Raw genomic sequence first — 18,021 nt, 5'->3', positions numbered from 1 at the left:
GAGATTGTCTTATAATTGTAGGATCTGTCTTCTCCGGGGCCCAGAATGCAGCTGTCAGATTTTATTCATACATACGGTTTAAAAAAAATGCACCTCTCCCAAAAAGCTGTCCCCAAAAGCTGAAAGAGCTTATATGGAAAATTGGAGCTGCACCATGAAAAGAGGATCCAACAAAAGAGCACAAAGTAGATAAGAGACAGCTATTAACTCTACATGTGCTCCTTAGTGCCTTGTAGGCTGCAGCATGTTGGTAAATGCTCAGCTGAAGGGTGAGGGGTGCTGGCAGATCTCCCCAGGGAGAGCTCAGAAGATGGCCTGGAGCTGTTTGCTGGGGCTGTGCTCTACCCAGTAAGGAACAGCAGAGCAGACTGACAGGTCACTGCAGCACGAGCCTTCATCTGATGAGTGAAGATGTGGGTTGGACATAAAAAGCCTGTAAAGAGAAGAAAACTCTTTTGCATGTTTGATTTGGTAGAAATGGGAAGGGTCTTTTTCCCTCAGAAAAGTTTAGCGCGCTCTCAAATGAGCAGCAGACCAGAGCCTGCCACTGCTTACTGTTTGAAACTATATTCTCCCTTTCGGCTAAAAAGAACCATGAAAAGCATCTTACTTCAAAGCGTAGCTGTAAATTCAACATTAATAGTGCAATAGAATAAGGGAAGGGCATTTTCTTTTTCACTGAAATAGCAGGATGTGAAAATCTCCAGTGCAACTGAAGCAGGACTGAAAGGAGTACTCTATAAATGGGATTAAAGAAGTAGATAAAGACAAAATGTAAAGAGAGGAAATCAGAAATTCACGCACAGAAAATGGAAAATATCTAAAGCAGAACAGCTTGGGGGAAGTGACTCTAGTTTCACGTAGGTGTGGGTGAGAACAAAACAGTGGTGAAGGGAAACGCCCTACAGGGTGATATACATATTTACTGAAAAAATCAGTGGAGTTAATGGGTCTAGTTTTGCATTGTTTGCAAGATCTGCAAAACCTTTTGCCTATAACCATCCCTGCACAATGCACTGATCCCTGTCTTATCTTTCTCAATAAAACTTAATTGTTGTTTCCTCATTGAGGAAATATAGGTTTGATGTAATCAAAAATTTTGCAAGAACACATGATATTCATCAATATTATCTTTCATGGAACTTACTGAGAAATCCCCTCTGTATTTTTGGTCAGGTGAAGCCACTTTGTTCTGGCTGCTCATTCGGATGCTGATAGTGGTGCTCTGGAAGGCACACATGCAAATGGTAACATCAAAATGAAGTGCTCTGATCTTATCTCTGTGTAATGCCTGAATAAATTCCCTTTGGTATTCCCAAAGTGCATGGTTTTTTCCATTCCACGACTTTCAAAATTTCAGCTCCTTATTCTGTCTTAGGATGAAAGGAAATTCTGAAATGTTAAGCCTGTTGTTTGTTCACATCGGTGCAGCAGAGGCAGAGAGCAATCGAGGCTTAAAATTCTCTTCTGTTGGACATTATGTCTGGACAGTTTTTTAATAATATGATTCTGTGGCATGGTTGAAAACATTCTTTCACAGCTTTTGATGTGTTAATCCAGCATGGGGAAGAGAAAACTGAAAAGACATTTCAGCCATAGTGTTTATATATCAAATTAGTATACGGTTAAAGCTGACAGCATGTTTACATCTGGATCCTGTATGATAGCAGTTGATACAGTTAATATGGCATGTGGCATAAAACAGGATTAAATAAGGTTTTCTGCTTAGCCATGCTTCTCTTGTGCAAAAGAATATTTATAACAATGTTCTCTACAAATCACATTGTAATGCTGAATACTGTTTTGAAATGCACTGTGCATCAGCAGTATTTTCCAAAGGTTATGTCCCTGTGATTCGTGCTAATTAGCAATGAGTTGGCTCTGGGGTAGAAGACATGCTCAGGAGGATTTTCAGAGGTTTAATTTCAAAAACCCAAACCGACCAGGCTATTCCCCAAATTAGCTGGTGTGAATGGGCCTGAAAAAATAGGCTGGAGCAGGACCTCACATAAGATAGGTCGTTTGGAGCTAGATTATGCAGAACTGAGAAAAAAATACATGTTAATGTGAACTTTGGGAAAGCCTGTACTCAAAATCCTAGGCAAGGGCCCAGATGGGACTTTATTATTTGACGTTTCTTATCCACGTGACTTAAGTCTTCAAGTCCTCCCAGAATCTGAAACCACAACAACGTCTATTTGCGCAGTCCTTGACAGCTGCTAATTTCTGTGTGCTCCCATTCCCATCTCCTCAGCTCCTACAGCACTATCGTTCCCAAATTGAACACACAGGACCTGAGTGTGAAATTTTTGGGAAAAGCCTAACTAAATCGTAATAACGTGTTCAGAGGAAACCTTCTCTCTCATATCCTGGTGCTGAGCATCTCTGTGTATGTCACTACAGTACCTGGCAGTGTGCACTGGAGGCTGGAGTGCCTGGCACTGTGGTCCCCAGGCAAACAGGAAAAAAAAAGTGAACCAAAGGTAGCTGTAGCGGGTACTAGTGATCTCTTTCCACTGGAACTTGCTACCCAATACCTAGAAGAGATGAGGGGAATGGGCACCGAAAATACTTTCCACCCACAAGTCAACAAGAGTGAGAAATCGTGCCTGTACACGTACTGCAGGTACATGTTCAAATCCACTTTTGGACATAAATGAAGTTAAAATAGATGGGAGACAGTGCTGCTAGTCATTCTCTAGGCTATAGGTATAACACAGGGTAATGTTTGATGCTGTCAAAGAATATGCAGTTCACAGCCTAAAGAAAAAATGTAGCTGTATTTTCATGTAAGTCCACTAAAGACTGGAAAGAAAAATGCACGCGATTTCTGTAGTCAGTAGTAAGCACTGCTGGCATCACTCTGTGTCTGAATAAGAATGAACACTAAACATTATGAATATGGAAATAATGAAATATAACAGGATTTGTATTTGGAGAGAAAAATGGCTTATTTCAGTATGTATCTTGAGTGCATTTATGAGTCACGTAGTCTAAATGACGAGAGTGTTCAAGCACTGCAGACAGGTAATAAATAAAGCCCTAGAAATGCCCGGTCTGGTGTTTGTTGCTCTGTCATGAAACGGAAGCGTTCAATAGAGAGGAAAATTGACCAGCAACTGACAGGAGATAATGGACTTATCTGTTAAGGGAGTGGAGATAATGTAATATTTAATATGACATTCCTGATAACTAGTCAGGAAGATCTGCTTGTGCCAGATTTCCAAGGTTATTTGTAATTGAATGCAACTGACTATCACTAGAAAGCAATGTAAAAGGGAAAGAAGTCTCCTGCAATTTATTAAGCGTAGAGCACCTTCAAGTCTGAAGATAGAGTCTCCATCCCAAAGAGCTTCCAGGCCCCAGTTTAGGACCGATTTAAGCAAGTAGCTAAGCACTTTGCAGGGAGAGGGCCTCTCATTTTGCTGCCACTGAGAAGGGCAGATGTCTTCCCGTCCTCCCTGTCTCTGCATCTCTGCCCCTGCTCAGAGCTCTGCAGTCGCACCCATGCCTGTGCATGAGCTCTGGCACCTCTTTGGCCCCAAACTGAGCTGATGTAGCGTAATGCAGCTGCACAAAACTAGATCTTTTTTCCCCTGTATTCCTTGTCTGCTGGTTTAATGAGCTGGGTTGGCCTGTAGTTCATTTCTCAGCTGTTAGAGGGCTGGAAATTACAGCTCCCGGTAGGTGCAGTCCTCAGTCCTCAGCACGCGGTAGTAGCCATCCGGATGTATGGGGCAGAGCGGGGCTGGCGGGGCTTCTTACAGTGATTTAACAATGCTATTCCTGACATAGTGACATATTTTGAATGATTGTTTTTTTCTTTAGTGGAGGGTCTGATTCCCCACATCTGCACCAGTACAGTATCTCTTGGTTTCACTGCAGCTGGTGTAGGGCCAACAGAAAAATTAGGCTGGTGATGTTTGAATCATTCGTGGAAGACATCTGGGCTATTCACTTTATATATGTGTAAAATCAAAACCCTCTCTTTTTCTGTTCTTGCCACTTTTTCTTTCCTCTAGAATTCCAGCAAAGATGGAGTTCCTCCAAAAAAAGAGCATTCGTTTCTTAATGCTGAAGGCATTTAGAAAAGATGTAGAGAGTAAGCAAATTGCCAGTAAGTGGTGTGTCAGCTTTTAGGGACGCAGACTAAACTGTGGTATTGATAAATCACCATTTAAAAAAAGCCTTATTTGGGGAGTATGACTTGAGCAGAGCTCCTCCTGATGTTGACAGAAGTTTTGCCCACATAAAGGATTTCAAATGTGGTTAAAATTGTGGCATTCACTCTTCTGTCAAGAAGCAAAGTGCAAAATTAGTCTCCTGACACATTTCTCACCTGTCATGTACTGTAATAACTATTTTCCTCAGACAGAAGCCTGATACTGGCACTGCAAAGTACTCCTGCCTGGAAGGATAAAGTGCAGTTCAGAAGTAAGAGACGATGAGAGGGAAATAAAGCATGGGATGATTTGATGACAGCCATGGGGAGAACACAGATGGGATGGAAAACTCGAAAAACACATATCTTTGTTATTTAAAAACACAGGGTCATTAAATTGAAAGAAAGGAAGGAAGGAAGGAAGGAAGGAAGGAAGGAAGGAAGGGAGGAAGGAAGAAAGAAACCTGAGCCAAAGATACCACCAGACTGCAGAGCACAATGAGAAACTGTCCAGGGCCACAGAGCAGCTCTGCTTTGTGCAGTCAGTGCCTCGGCAGGGCTTGTTCATCCCCACCCGTCTCTGAGCGAGCCCACCTCGCCATGTGGCGCCTGCACTGGGGCTGGTGAGCTCCAGCCGGTCCTGGGGGCAGCCGCAGTGAGGTTGGGGCTGTCTGCACCCTCTTGTGCAGAGAGGAGAAATGTTTAAGTGGCGTGCTGCTCTGCTCTTCATGTTTCCCACAGGGCCGTTGAAGCCGTGACGTACTTTCCAGCTCTCAGTCTCTTGGGAACTTGTTTATTTGGGAACCAGAGCCTGCTTGCTGCAACTGCTGCCTCTGAGTCACTCTTTGCATCAGCCTGCAACTGCTGGCAACTTCCCCCACTGAAACATCTTTTCTTTTTTTTTTAATTTTCCTTTTCAGAGGCAGGGCAAAACAGGCCTGCCTGGAGCTGGGTGTCAGGAATCACGATTTTACATTGATCATGCTGACTTGGTATTTGGGAAGATGCTCTTTATTGAGGCCATTGTCTTTACTTTTCTTGCCTGGTGGCAGATGTTTCTGATTTATGCCTGTACCACATACAACTTCAGAAATACATGTCTCTTCAATACCAAATGATATCGCCGTATTTGTCAGTTTTCAGATTCACTATGAAACTATGCATTGTGTGTTCATTAAATGGAGCATTTCTTTGCTGGTTTGAGACTCCATGGCTTTGGCTAATTGTCTTGTTGTTTGTTCATTTTTAATTGTTATTGCAACCCCCCAATTTCAGCTACTAGAAAGAGTCTTGAGGCATGTTCTGGAAATCTGCAGGTTTCAGGAGACTTTTTTCTCTGCTGGCAGATCTTGTCCCAGGAAGTACTCTTTTCTCTGCTTTTCATGGTGGCCATTGTCAGCTGTTGCACTCAGAAGAGTAGAACAGGAAAGGATAAGTAGTACTTGACGTAAGTAGTTCCTGGAATCATCACCAGCAGCTCAAATTAGCACAAGGACTTACCTAGCAACTTAGGAGGGATGGGGTGCCTTCGTTGCGTGTTTTTGACACATGGCAATGTGTAACTTGAGTCACAGTGCAGGGTGCTCTCCAGCATGGAAAGAAGGAGCAGAAAGAGTGTGTAACTGAATTCAGGCAAAAGACAGGAGCTGGGTTTCACCATAAGATGGAGAAGTAACCCACTGCTGTCCCTAATTTTGTAGGGAGCCAAGAGTGCTCTCTATGTGGACAGTGAGAGTCTCTGGTGTTGAGGAACACCATTAACTTGAGTTATTTGTTAGTGTTGTTCCCACCTATGCAACAGCTCCTGTCCTGAAACACTTGAGCCGCCTTTTAAATCAGCCCAACATGTAATCTCTTTCTTGTTCTTCACAGTGTCTTTTTACTGCAACTGCTGAGAAATACTGAAGTGGAGCATATACAGATCAGTACCTTGGAGCACTGGTTTCAATATAGCCTGAGGTATCCCAGACCCTTGGCACAGATTTGTAAGTGGGTTAAATGCAATTATGACTTTGTAGAAGATGAAAATAAGGGACTGATTGAAGTACACATTGAGGTTAGGATAACCTAACAACACCAATCCACCTACAGGATTCTTGGAAGAATTCGAAGGAGAATATTTAAGCCAAAATTTCCAAATTTATATTCCAAAAGTTTATGATGTCAATCTATTATCAGCATATGACTTGATTTCAAAGGCCCTCTTGTTGATGTTAACATATAGACTAAGGCCCACCCTTACCCTCAGTAGGTAGGAGAAAATTAGTAGGGTTACAAATCCTTCTCTCTGTTGCGTCTTTTGAGGAAGTCAGAGAAATAACAAAGAACTGTAATTCCCAGACTTGCAATAAAAGCCGAAGTGACCTGAATCTCAGGTCTTGGGTCCAATCTGTCACTGCTCTACCTGTAAGTTTTGTGTTGAGTTAAACTGGGGGGCATATGGCAGCAGTTGATGGCAGCTGCCCAGCCTTAATTACAAGGAAAAGTCAGGTATGTAGTCATAGCTCACATGAATACTTTTGCTGAAAAAACCCCCATCTCTGGTTCAAAGCTGCCATAACCAGAGATAGGTCTCGGGGAATAATTTGTTGTAGTTCTTTTACCTTTTCTAATCCACCGTAGACTTCCAGCATTCCCAACAACATTCTTGAGGAAAGGAGCTTCCTAACGTGCTTCCTCAGTGCTTGAGGAATATTTATTGTCTTTAGTTTGTTTTGCAACTGGGCTGTCCTTGCTTCATCCTGGCATTGGAAGAGACAGTGAGCAATCAGTCCCAGGCACCACTCTTGGATGGCAAGCAGCAGCTCAGATCCTGTTGTGTACATAAAGTCAGACTCTTTTCCTCCTGCTTATCACTTTACATTTAACTATATTGACTTTTATTGGCTGTATTAAATCCTGGTCACTGTAAGTTATTTTGATAGTTCTTCACAGATGGCTTTCCTCTTAACCGTTTTGAATAACTATAAATCAGCAGCAAACTTTGTCCCCTTAGTATTCAGCCCTCTATTACTTGCTTGCTTTTAATAGCTTCCCTTATCCTGTAGCTAGCTTCTTTTTCCATATTTTTGAAAATCTTTCCTGATAAGAGCTTTGCTCTGAGACTCTATATGCTTTCTCAACAGAAACAGGTTTCTTTAGATACTTTCCAGTCTGCTTATAAAGATTTTACTCCTTTGAATGTACTCCTAGTGTACTGTTAAGAGGCTTCTACATTTTCATGTAGTTCTTTTTTAATTTTCTTTTTCCAAATATGTCTTGGTTTCTGGAGCTCAAGTATGGATGCTCAAGTATGGATATTTTGGGCCCTGTTACAGGGTAGTTCTGCAAAAGTAGCATTTTGTCTGCAATGAGTAGAGCTGCGGTGCTTCTCTTTTTCATTTATGGGTGCTTTCTGTAGCTGCTCAATCTTGGGCTTCCAGTCTTCCCATCATTTATTAGTTTATTAAACAGAAAGTGCAATAGTCCTACAGTTCCAGAACCAGCTTCATCCCTAACCCTAGTCCTTGTCTGGGGCTGAGGCTGAGCCTGGGACTCCCAGCCACAGCCCAGAAGATAAACTCATCTGGGGACCAGTCTTTAGGCAGCATGGCCTCTCCCTCAGTGGCCTCCATCCAGCAGCACTCCAACGCAGCGCCAGGCTTTGTCTGTCTCCTAACCCCATCCCTAACCCCAACGGGATAAGAGCAATGAAGGCCCAGTGGGATCACAGCCGTCTCAGAAGGCAACAGGCATGGCAGCCAGGATGGGGAAATCTGCACCTTCCTGTCCACGTCTTTTGTCTCACAGTCGAATTACCATCCCTCTCCCTAGGAGGATGAGTAGAGCCGTCCATCTGTTCATTTGCCACCAGTCAGGCCTAGCTCCAGCATGTCAGTTTTATTTTCTTCACTCCCACTGTCTTGCATCTCTTGTTTACCAGAGAAGTCCTTTAGATGGGTCCAAGCTTGTGGGTTTTATTCAGTCAGGCTTTATTTCTGTCCTTTGCATTGTGTTGGATTTTTGCAGCCACAGTGGCAGGCTGAGCTGGCCCTCAGTTACTGGATCTCTGAGGAGCAGAGACCGCACGCTGAGCATAGTTGGCTCCTTGCCACCTGCTCCTGTGATAGAGGATGGGTGTCAGAACAAAGCTGGCGGCATGAATTGGCATGATGAGGTGAGAAAGTAGGGTGCACGGTGCTCCAGCTGATGCTTGCCAATGTAATTGCCCTTCAGGCAATAATTCTTGCCAGTGTGATGGCCTCCAGGGACCTTCTGCAAGCCAGCGTAAGCCAGAGACGCTTCTGCTTCCCCATCACTCAGCTGCCATGAGTGTTAACCTTATATTAATTCAAGACTGAACCCCTAGATTCACATTAGTCAGTTTTTCATAATAACAAATTGAAGGAAATTACCTCTTCTTTCAAAACCCTTAAAGTGGAAGGAAAAGAAAGCAGTAGCAAGGTTTGGAAGGATGGTCTTGGGAGAAAAATCTTTTGTACTGGTGCACAGTATAAACACCATGAGGAAGGTATACTCATCGGATGCTTGCAGCCTGCTTGGCACTTGCTACAGTAACTTGGTTGTTCTTAAACCAGCAGAAGGAGCTCCCAAAGCTGTTTTCCCAATGTGTCCCTAAATGATGGCCAGGAACAGCAGGGTCAGTTGTACAGCAACAAAAGTAGGAAAGCAAGAACTACCATAAACTTAAGGCAGAAAAATAAAATGGGGACAAGACCTGAAAAGAGCTAAGTCAGCTCCCTCAGTTATCTGCAATGAAAACAAAAAAATCTTAAACCTTAGATTCCAAGAGACCGCCAGATCTTCACAGTAAAAGTCAGCTCTAGCAGGTTGGAGCAGGTAGTATCCGTGGGGACTTTTAAACCTTCCCTTCTCCAGAGCTTCATGTTTCCCAAGTGCTTGAGTCTCAGAGCCCTGCAAAGCCCTCATCCACTCCCTTCTTCTGAGGAGCTGGGGCTTGAATACCAAGGACTAGCTTGTTGCTACACTTTCAGATTGCTCTTAAATAACCTTCTTGGTCAATTCTTGTTTTGTGAGCGTTTTTATTTTACTGTGTGGCAAATGTTCCTCAGCTCTGGATGACTGCTGTTATACAAATAAGTTGGGTTGGGTCACGAAATGTACCTCCTGTCTTTGTAGTTCCCCCTCTAAATGGAAGTTTGAAGGTTCCCAAAGGCCAACTGGACTGAACAGCAGCTAGAAGGTCCACCACCCCGAGGGAGTGAACATGAAGTAGCATGAAGTAGCTCATGAAGTAGCAACTGCCTATAGGGAGCATCCCTGTGATGGATGGGGTAGATGGGTCATGAAGTGCCTGGGGTGGGGGCTTAGTGCCACAGGAGCTCCCCACAATGCTGCCCTGTGCCAAACTCCCAACCTGAATGCTGGCCTGATTGGAAAAAGCCTGGTCATTTTCAACCAGTTTTCCAAGCACCGCTGCTGACTGTTTAAACAGTCCACAGCCAGGAAGTATTGGTTCCTCCCAATGCAGTCTGTGGGACTTGGCAGTAGCTTTGTAGATTTCCAGCACATTTGCAGATCTACAACACATTCAAAGCATAAATCTCAGCAATTTGCATGAACCGTCCCCCTTTGCAGTTTATGGCTGTGTAAATGTCTTTAATAAAAACCCTACCACAGGAAACATCTTAAGACGACTGCTATTTCACAGCTTCACTACAGGTTCCTAATGTTAGTTAATAAGGCAAACACAATACCTGACGTTTGCGATGATAATTGCACAGGCCTCACTTTGAAAGATGGCTAATCCAATTGTGTGTGACTTCCTTTGCAGAGTGTCTGAATTACAGTGTAGGTTGAGGCCTGAAAAATCAATGGCTGCTTTAATCACTCAATTAAAGCCTTTGAAAATCATTAGCAATTTGGTAAATTTAAAATATTTATCCATACGTCATATTTAAGCAGACAGTGCCAGACCAGCACAACTCCAGTTGTTACACTGGGGAACCGCTGCTGGAGGGGTAAAAGGAGCAGCATTAGCGCACTGTGGCTGAGCAGGCAAGCGTGTCACTGAAACGGAAAGGCTGAGAAAGTCACAAGTCACCTCTGTCAGCTTCACCCGATTTACAATGTTTAGCTGAGGTCACCCTTCAAGTGGCAAAATACAAGTCAAGGGCTAGGAGAAGTCTTGCTGGCTTACAGAGCGGTGGTCCCGCACAACTGCCCGGGTTTGGATAACCTCTGCCGAGACCTGAACAGCGGAACAGACTGGGCAAAGGAGAAAACGAAGCAGCGCCGTCAGAATCCTTTGTTGCTGAAAGACAGCCAGCTGTCTGCGAGGCCAGTGTTCAGAGCGGGACTTAGGAATGAATATGGCTTATAAGAAGAGGAAAAAGAGCTTTCTGATGCCAGGAGCCTAATATTTAATCTAATAAAGAAATTAGAAACTGAACATGATATTTCAGTCCATCTGGACTAAATCTACCCATCTGCAAAGATTTAACTTTGAAAGATAGTTGAAAAGTCTCTCTTCTTAACTTGCATATTTATTTGCTTTAACTGCCTCTTCTTTGGAAGCAGTGGCATCTAAGTGCAGCACCACTATTCTAAATATATGGTCTCTCTTTCTGAGAAAAACAAGAGATGCTCAGAGAGGATGAACGCGTAGGCTGAGCGGCACTGCCCAGTACACCAAGGCTTCACGTCCCTCTCGGGCTGTTGGGCTTCTGTAAGCGATATGTAATTTTATGGAGTTTAAGGTAGCGTAACGAACCTGGGAGAGATCGCGTACTGGGCTGGCAGCAGCAATTTCGGATGATCTGTTACGGTTGCTTATTTTTACCAGCGTGGGGGTAAAAATATGCTTTCCAGCGAGTTGTCTGGCCCAGAGTGCAGCGTAGCGGCTGCTGAGTAGGAGGAGGCGGGAAGCCGTCCTGCTGGCACCCCGCGAGCAGGGGAAGCCCCGGGCCGCAGGGTCGCGCCCTGCTGTCCGCGCGGCGGCCGGCGTCCGCTCGCCGCAGCCCCCTTGCTCTGCCGGCTGGGGGGACGGTGCCGGGGCCGGCACACCCGCGCCCCGCTCCCGCACAGGCTGCGCTGCCGAGCCCCCACCCGGGGGGCGCATTTGCAGGCCTGGAGCCGCCCGCCTCGGGAGGACCGGCGCAGGCCGTGGGCGTTCCCAGCCGACGGCTCGCCCGCCCGCCCCGCCGCGTCCGCTCCCCCGCCGCCCCGGGCGCGTCCCTCGCCGGGGCCGGCCGCGGCGGTACCCGGTGCGGCAGCGACACCTAGCGGGGCGCGGCCCGCCCCGCAGCCGAGGGGCCGGGGCACCGCCCGGCGGCCCGGGCCCGGCGCCGCGCTGCTGCAGCGCGGCGGCCTGGCTCGTCCTCGGTCCCGCTGGCGTCCGCCGGCAGCTTGCCGGCGCAAGCCGGGACCCGCTCAGCGGAGGCGACCGCTGAGAAACGGGCCGGGCCATTCTTGACCTGACGGTGGCGGGAGCAGGGGTCCCCACCGCGGGAGAGCTGCTGGCAGCGGGCTGCGAGGTCCTCCGCCTGGCTGGAGGAGCAGGCCCACGTACCCGCTCTGCTAGGGAGGCTTTAGAGGAGCTGGAGAGCAGCTCGGCCTGAGGTGCTGCGCTCTGCCGAAAAGCAGGCACCTGCAGATAGCTGTGCACATAGAAGAGCGGTGCACGGAGGATAGCAATGCATGGAGCATAGCGATGCAGGGAGCATAGCGATGCACGGAGGATAGCGATGCACGGAGGATAGCGATGCATGGAGCATAGCGATGCACAGAAGATAGTGATGCATGGAGGATAGCAATGCATGGAGGATAGTGGTGCACAGAAGATAGTGATGCATGGAGGATAGCGATGCATGGAGGATAGTGGTGCATGGAGGATAGCGATGCACGGAGCATAGTGATGCACGGAGGATAGTGGTGCATGGAGCATAGCGATGCACGGAGGATAGCGATGCACGGAGGATAGCAATGCATGGAGGATAGCGGTGCATGGAGCATAGCGATGCACGGAAGATAGTGATGCACGGAGGATAGCGATGCATGGAGGAGAGCGATGCATGGAGGATAGTGATGCATGGAGGATAGCGATGCATGGAGCATAGCGATGCACGGAACATAGCGATGCACGGAGGATAGCGATGCACGGAGGATAGCGATGCATGGAGAATAGCGATGCACGCAGGACAGTGATGCATGGAGGACAGCGATGCACGGAGGATAGCGATGCATGGAGGATAGCGATGCATGGAGGATAGCGATGCACGGAGGATAGCGATGCACGAAGGATAGCGATGCATGGAGGATAGCGATGCACGGAGGATAGCGATGCACGGAGGATAGTGGTGCACGGAGCATAGCGATGCACAGAGCATAGCGATGCATGGAGCATAGCGATGCACGGAGGATAGCGATGCACGGAGCATAGTGATGCACGGAGGATAGTGGTGCATGGAGGACAGCGATGCACGGAGGATAGCGATGCACAGAGCATAGCGATGCATGGAACATAGCGATGCACGGAGGATAGCGATGCACGGAGCATAGCGATGCACGGAGGATAGTGGTGCACGGAGCATAGCGATGCACGGAGGATAGCGATGCATGGAGCATAGCGATGCACGGAAGATAGTGATGCATGGAGGATAGCGATGAATGGAGGATAGTGGTGCATGGAGGATAGCGATGCACGGAGCATAGTGATGCACGGAGGATAGTGGTGCATGGAGCATAGCGATGCACGGAGGATAGCGATGCACGGAGGATAGCAATGCATGGAGGATAGCGGCGCATGGAGCATAGCGATGCACGGAAGATAGTGATGCACGGAGGATAGCGATGCATGGAGGAGAGCGATGCATGGAGGATAGTGATGCATGGAGGATAGCGATGCATGGAGCATAGCGATGCACGGAACATAGCGATGCACGGAGGATAGCGATGCACGGAGGATAGCGATGCATGGAGAATAGCGATGCACGCAGGACAGTGATGCATGGAGGACAGCGATGCACGGAGGATAGCGATGCATGGAGGATAGTGATGCGCGGAGGATAGCGGTGCATGGAGGATAGCGATGCATGGAGCATAGCGATGCACGGAGGATAGCGATGCACGAAGGATAGCGATGCATGGAGGATAGCGATGCACGGAGGATAGCGATGCACGGAGGATAGTGGTGCACGGAGCATAGCGATGCACAGAGCATAGCGATGCATGGAGCATAGCGATGCACAGAGGATAGCGATGCACGGAGCATAGTGATGCACGGAGGATAGTGGTGCATGGAGGACAGCGATGCACGGAGGATAGCGATGCACAGAGCATAGCGATGCATGGAACATAGCGATGCACGGAGGATAGCGATGCACGGAGCATAGCGATGCACGGAGGATAGTGGTGCACGGAGCATAGCGATGCACGGAGGATAGCGATGCATGGAGCATAGCGATGCATGGAGGATAGTGATGCATGGAGGATAGCGATGCATGGAGGATAGCGATGCACGGAACATAGCGATGCATGGAGGATAGCGGTGCATGGAGCATAGCGATGCACGGAAGATAGTGATGCATGGAGGATAGCGATGCATGGAGCATAGCGATGCATGGAGGATAGTGATGCATGGAGGATGGCGATGCCTGGAGGATATTGATGCATGGAGGATAGCGATGCACGGAGAATAGTGATGCACGGAGGATAGCGATGCTCGGAGGACAGCGATGCATGGAGGATAGCGATGCATGGAGCATAGCGATGCATGGAGGATATTGATGCACGGAGAATAGTGATGCACGGAGGATAGTGATGCACGGAGGACAGCGATGCATGGAGGATAGCGATGCATGGAGCATAGCGATGCAGGGAGCATAGCGATGCACGGAGCATAGCGATGCACGGAGGATAGCGATGCATGGAGGACAGCGATGCATGGAGGATAGCGATGCACGGAGAATAGCGATGCATGCAGGACAGCGATGCATGTACGATAGCGATGCATGGAGCATAGCGATGCACGGAGGTTAGCAATGCATGGGGCATAGCGATGCACGGAGGATAGCGATGCACGGAGGATAGCGATGCACAGAGGATAGTGATGCATGGAGCATAGTGATGCAGGGAGGATAGCGATGCATGGAGCATAGCGATGCACGGAGGATAACGATGCATGGAGGATAGCGATGCATGGAGCATAGCGATGCACGGAGGATAGCGATGCATGGAGGATAGCGATGCATGGAGCATAGCGATGCATGGAGGATAGCGATGCATGGAGGACAACAATGCATGGAGGATAGCGATGCATGGAGCATAGCGATGCATGGAGGATAGCTAGCAGGCACCTGCAGCTACAGCTGGGTTTAAAAAAGCCCGCTCAAGTGAAAACTGCTCAGAATGTATAATTTGTCTCTTTCCTTGGCTTGGGATTTATTTGGCTACTTATTTTATTTAATTTCCTGCATTTCTGTGGGGAAATGCAGGAATTAGGTGAGCCAGAAAGGCCAGCGTTTGGTCTGATTTGTCCTAACTTTAGTTTTTCTTTGATGCAAAGTTCAGACATTTAATGTTGTTTATATACATGACAGTTTCTATTTTCCTTCTCCCTCACTAAAACAAAAATCCACAGTACTTCTTCTTTTTCATTTATTCCATCTGCTAGTTTATAAATGCTTGGGTCAAATATTATGCAGTAGGCAAAGGAAAACTCTAGTAAAGTCTGTGATTTACCTATATAATGTACTGAACTAGGTAACAGACCTGCTAATAAACAGCATAATCTTCCAGAAGAACTACTGTGTAATTTAATTCTTACTCTCTTAGTTTAAGGAAGATAATTCAGGTCTTTTAGAGTAAAATATCAACTAAATCAATGAATGAAGCTTAAATGATACTTTAATGGTTTTAATTCTTCATTAAATCCATACTTATGAAAAAAAAATTGGCTGGAAACAGCAACACTCAGAAGTGAATAGAATGAAAAACGCTGCTTGTACATAATAACTAATCATTCCAGCAGTGAAAAGACAGCACGTTAGCTTCACAGCTAACGGGGAAGCCCAGGCAATGGCAGAAAAGCATAGAGCATATTAATATTTCCCCTCAGAAACTGACAACAAGTTTAAAATAATTTGTCACTTTAATTCCACTGCCTATAAATTAGGAACTGTAAGTAGTGGTAACCTCTTTATTTAGCACGTAGTTAAGAGAGTCCCAGCTTGGTTCAAATTTTCACAAATGTACGCAGATTTAAAATGCTGGAATACATAAACACAACCATAGCCTTCTACACTTGCAAGAAGCTGCCTTCCTCGGTGTAAGAAATGCCATCACGCACCGCTGTACTTTAACAGCTTCATTCCGCTTCCATTTATCGCCTCTTCATTTCCAGCCCCACTGTTGCTGCCTGGCTCCGTGAACGAACACGAGACTGCAGATTTTTAACACAACCGTATCCTTCAGAGGTACATCCAATTGCTACGTGCAGAAGAATGGTCTCCCACAGGATTTGCGATCCACCCCTGTCTACCTATATGATGTCCCAGAAAACTAATCTCCAGGATGACAGCTCATTCAGCACTCTGGTAAATTTACCCACACTGAGCTCCTCTTTAAATAATGACCTGACATTTGTTCTGTAGAGGGAGACAAAGCCCAGACTGATGAAAACAGTTGGCAGCTGCTTTCATTTGTGCCATTCAGAAGCCAGATGATAATTTGTCCTCGGGGACCCATCACTTCTTGGCAGACAGACCTGTCCAGTGCACTTTGCTATTACTTTTGCTGCTACCTCCCACCCCTGGCGTATGCGGCACACACAGAATCAATATTCAAGGCAGACTAAACTAAAACTGACTGCCAAGAGTCATAAAGGATTTCATGATACTGAGAACTGGGAGATAAGATCACAGATGAATTTGGTGATGATAAATACCAAGCGGCAGATATTGGGAAAGGCAAATTTGTTAGACCTACATAAAAGGTTAAATTAGCTATTGCCCAGAAAAGAGATTCCAGCATCTCTGAACACAGCTTAACGAGGACATTAGCTAAGCAATAAGCAATGGTCGAAAAGGCAGAGTAGTACGAATTACTAGGCAAGCAGACCAAACCAGAAAACATTATTCCAGATGAATTGTGAGTTCACCTTTTGCATACAGCGTGCATCTCTCATTCCTTTAAATTAGCTGGAGCAGAATTACAAAATGTACAGACAAGGGTGACCAGGATAATCAGAGCGTCTTCCATCCAGGGAAAGATTAAATAAATGAGGACTTTCCAGCCTGGAAAAAGAGGTTACTAGGGGCTGATAATAATGATGGTACATAAAATCATAAATGGGATCAAGGAGGAGAACAGATGCAATTATTCATTATTCCTCACAGTATAAAACTAGGAGACATAAAATGACCTGTTCACATAGCAGGTTACATGAAATAATCACAAACAAACAAAGTATTTTTTCACACAGTCTGTAGTTAAACTGTAGCATTCACTGTCAAAGGAGATTGTGGATGGTAACATGTAGGGTGGTTCAAAGAGATGTTTATCTTGGACAACAAAGTTACAAAATGCTTCCCAATACTTGGAAACACTACATAAACAGATAGGGCTGTCCACAGGTTACCTGCAGGAGAGCAGTAGCAACAACAATGAAAGAGAGACAACTATACGCATTTGTTATCCATGCACGTGGTCCCACCACATCTTACATCCCTATAGATGCAGAGCCTGTGCTCAGATGTAGTCACCATGAGGGGATGAGATAATGTATATCTTTCATGCTATGCCTCTTATTCTATCTATTCCTGGCAGGTTTTATTTTTAAGGATCCTCCAAATTATTGCTAGTATGTTGGATGCTTTCTGTTCTACCCAGCAACAGAGGTAGTCATAACTGCACTCCAGAGAGCCATGCACGCAGAGAGGTGGGGGAAGACAAGCTGAAGGAGGTTCCCCTCTTTAAGGATAAAAAAGCAAAAGCCCCTATGTGCTGCAAACATTCCAGCAATTATCTTCCAAGCGCATTATCTGCTCTTCCACCTAAGCTACAGTTGAATGTGTCTAATTATCATCGATATCAGCAAGGTCAGTCAGCAGTACAAGCAGCTGCGCTGTTGTCTCACTTCTTCTCCCTTTAAAACACGTGCTCTATTATACGATCTCTCCTGTTGTCTTCGGATCCTCTCCAGCCACTTTCAGTCGGGCTGGTTAGTGAGGGAAAGGGAGCGGCGGTTCAGCCTCGAAGTTACCGTGCAACACAAATGCAAGCGGTGCCACCATGCAGAGGTTGAAGGGATACTGTACACAGAGCAGCATTGAGCTCTTGAATGCATCTGTTTCCCTGGCTATAGCACGGGCTGCAGAAATACAATGCTGGTTTATGGCTGAATCAAATCTCATTTTAGTCACGCTACTGTCACTGTCCTTTGAAGCTGTTTTAGTTCAGGATGCCTGCACATGCCTTCCTTCTTTCACATAAATATCCAGTTCTGAGTTTTGCTGAAGAAAACGGAGGAAAGATGAAAATCACGCTTCAGCCTGGAGTCGGGAGTCCTTCCTTGGCTGCCTGCACCCACGCAGACAAAACCCCAGGGGCAGAAGACCACGAGATCAACGTAGAAGCTGCTGCGGTCTCCAGCTTCCTCCCCTACAGCACTGTGGTGACCCGGGCAGGGCAGTGGGGAAGCCACGGCGGCAGCGGCAGAGGGGCTGCCCTGCAGCTGAGAGCTGTACCCAGCTGGCGCGAAGCCACTCAGCCCAAGCCCTGCAGCTCTCCCGTCATTGCTGCAAGGCCACAAATCTGGTTCCCACACATGAAGGTGAAGAAAGGGAAAAGCTTGGTCTCACTTTCTGCAATACCCATGGCCACAAATAAGTTGGTACAGA

The sequence above is a fragment of the Ciconia boyciana genome, chromosome 10 (assembly GCF_034638445.1).
Source record: "Ciconia boyciana chromosome 10, ASM3463844v1, whole genome shotgun sequence".
Lineage (NCBI taxonomy): Eukaryota > Metazoa > Chordata > Aves > Ciconiiformes > Ciconiidae > Ciconia > Ciconia boyciana.
The sequence above is the reverse complement of the archived record's forward strand: the minus strand, read 5'-3'. Positions refer to the sequence as shown.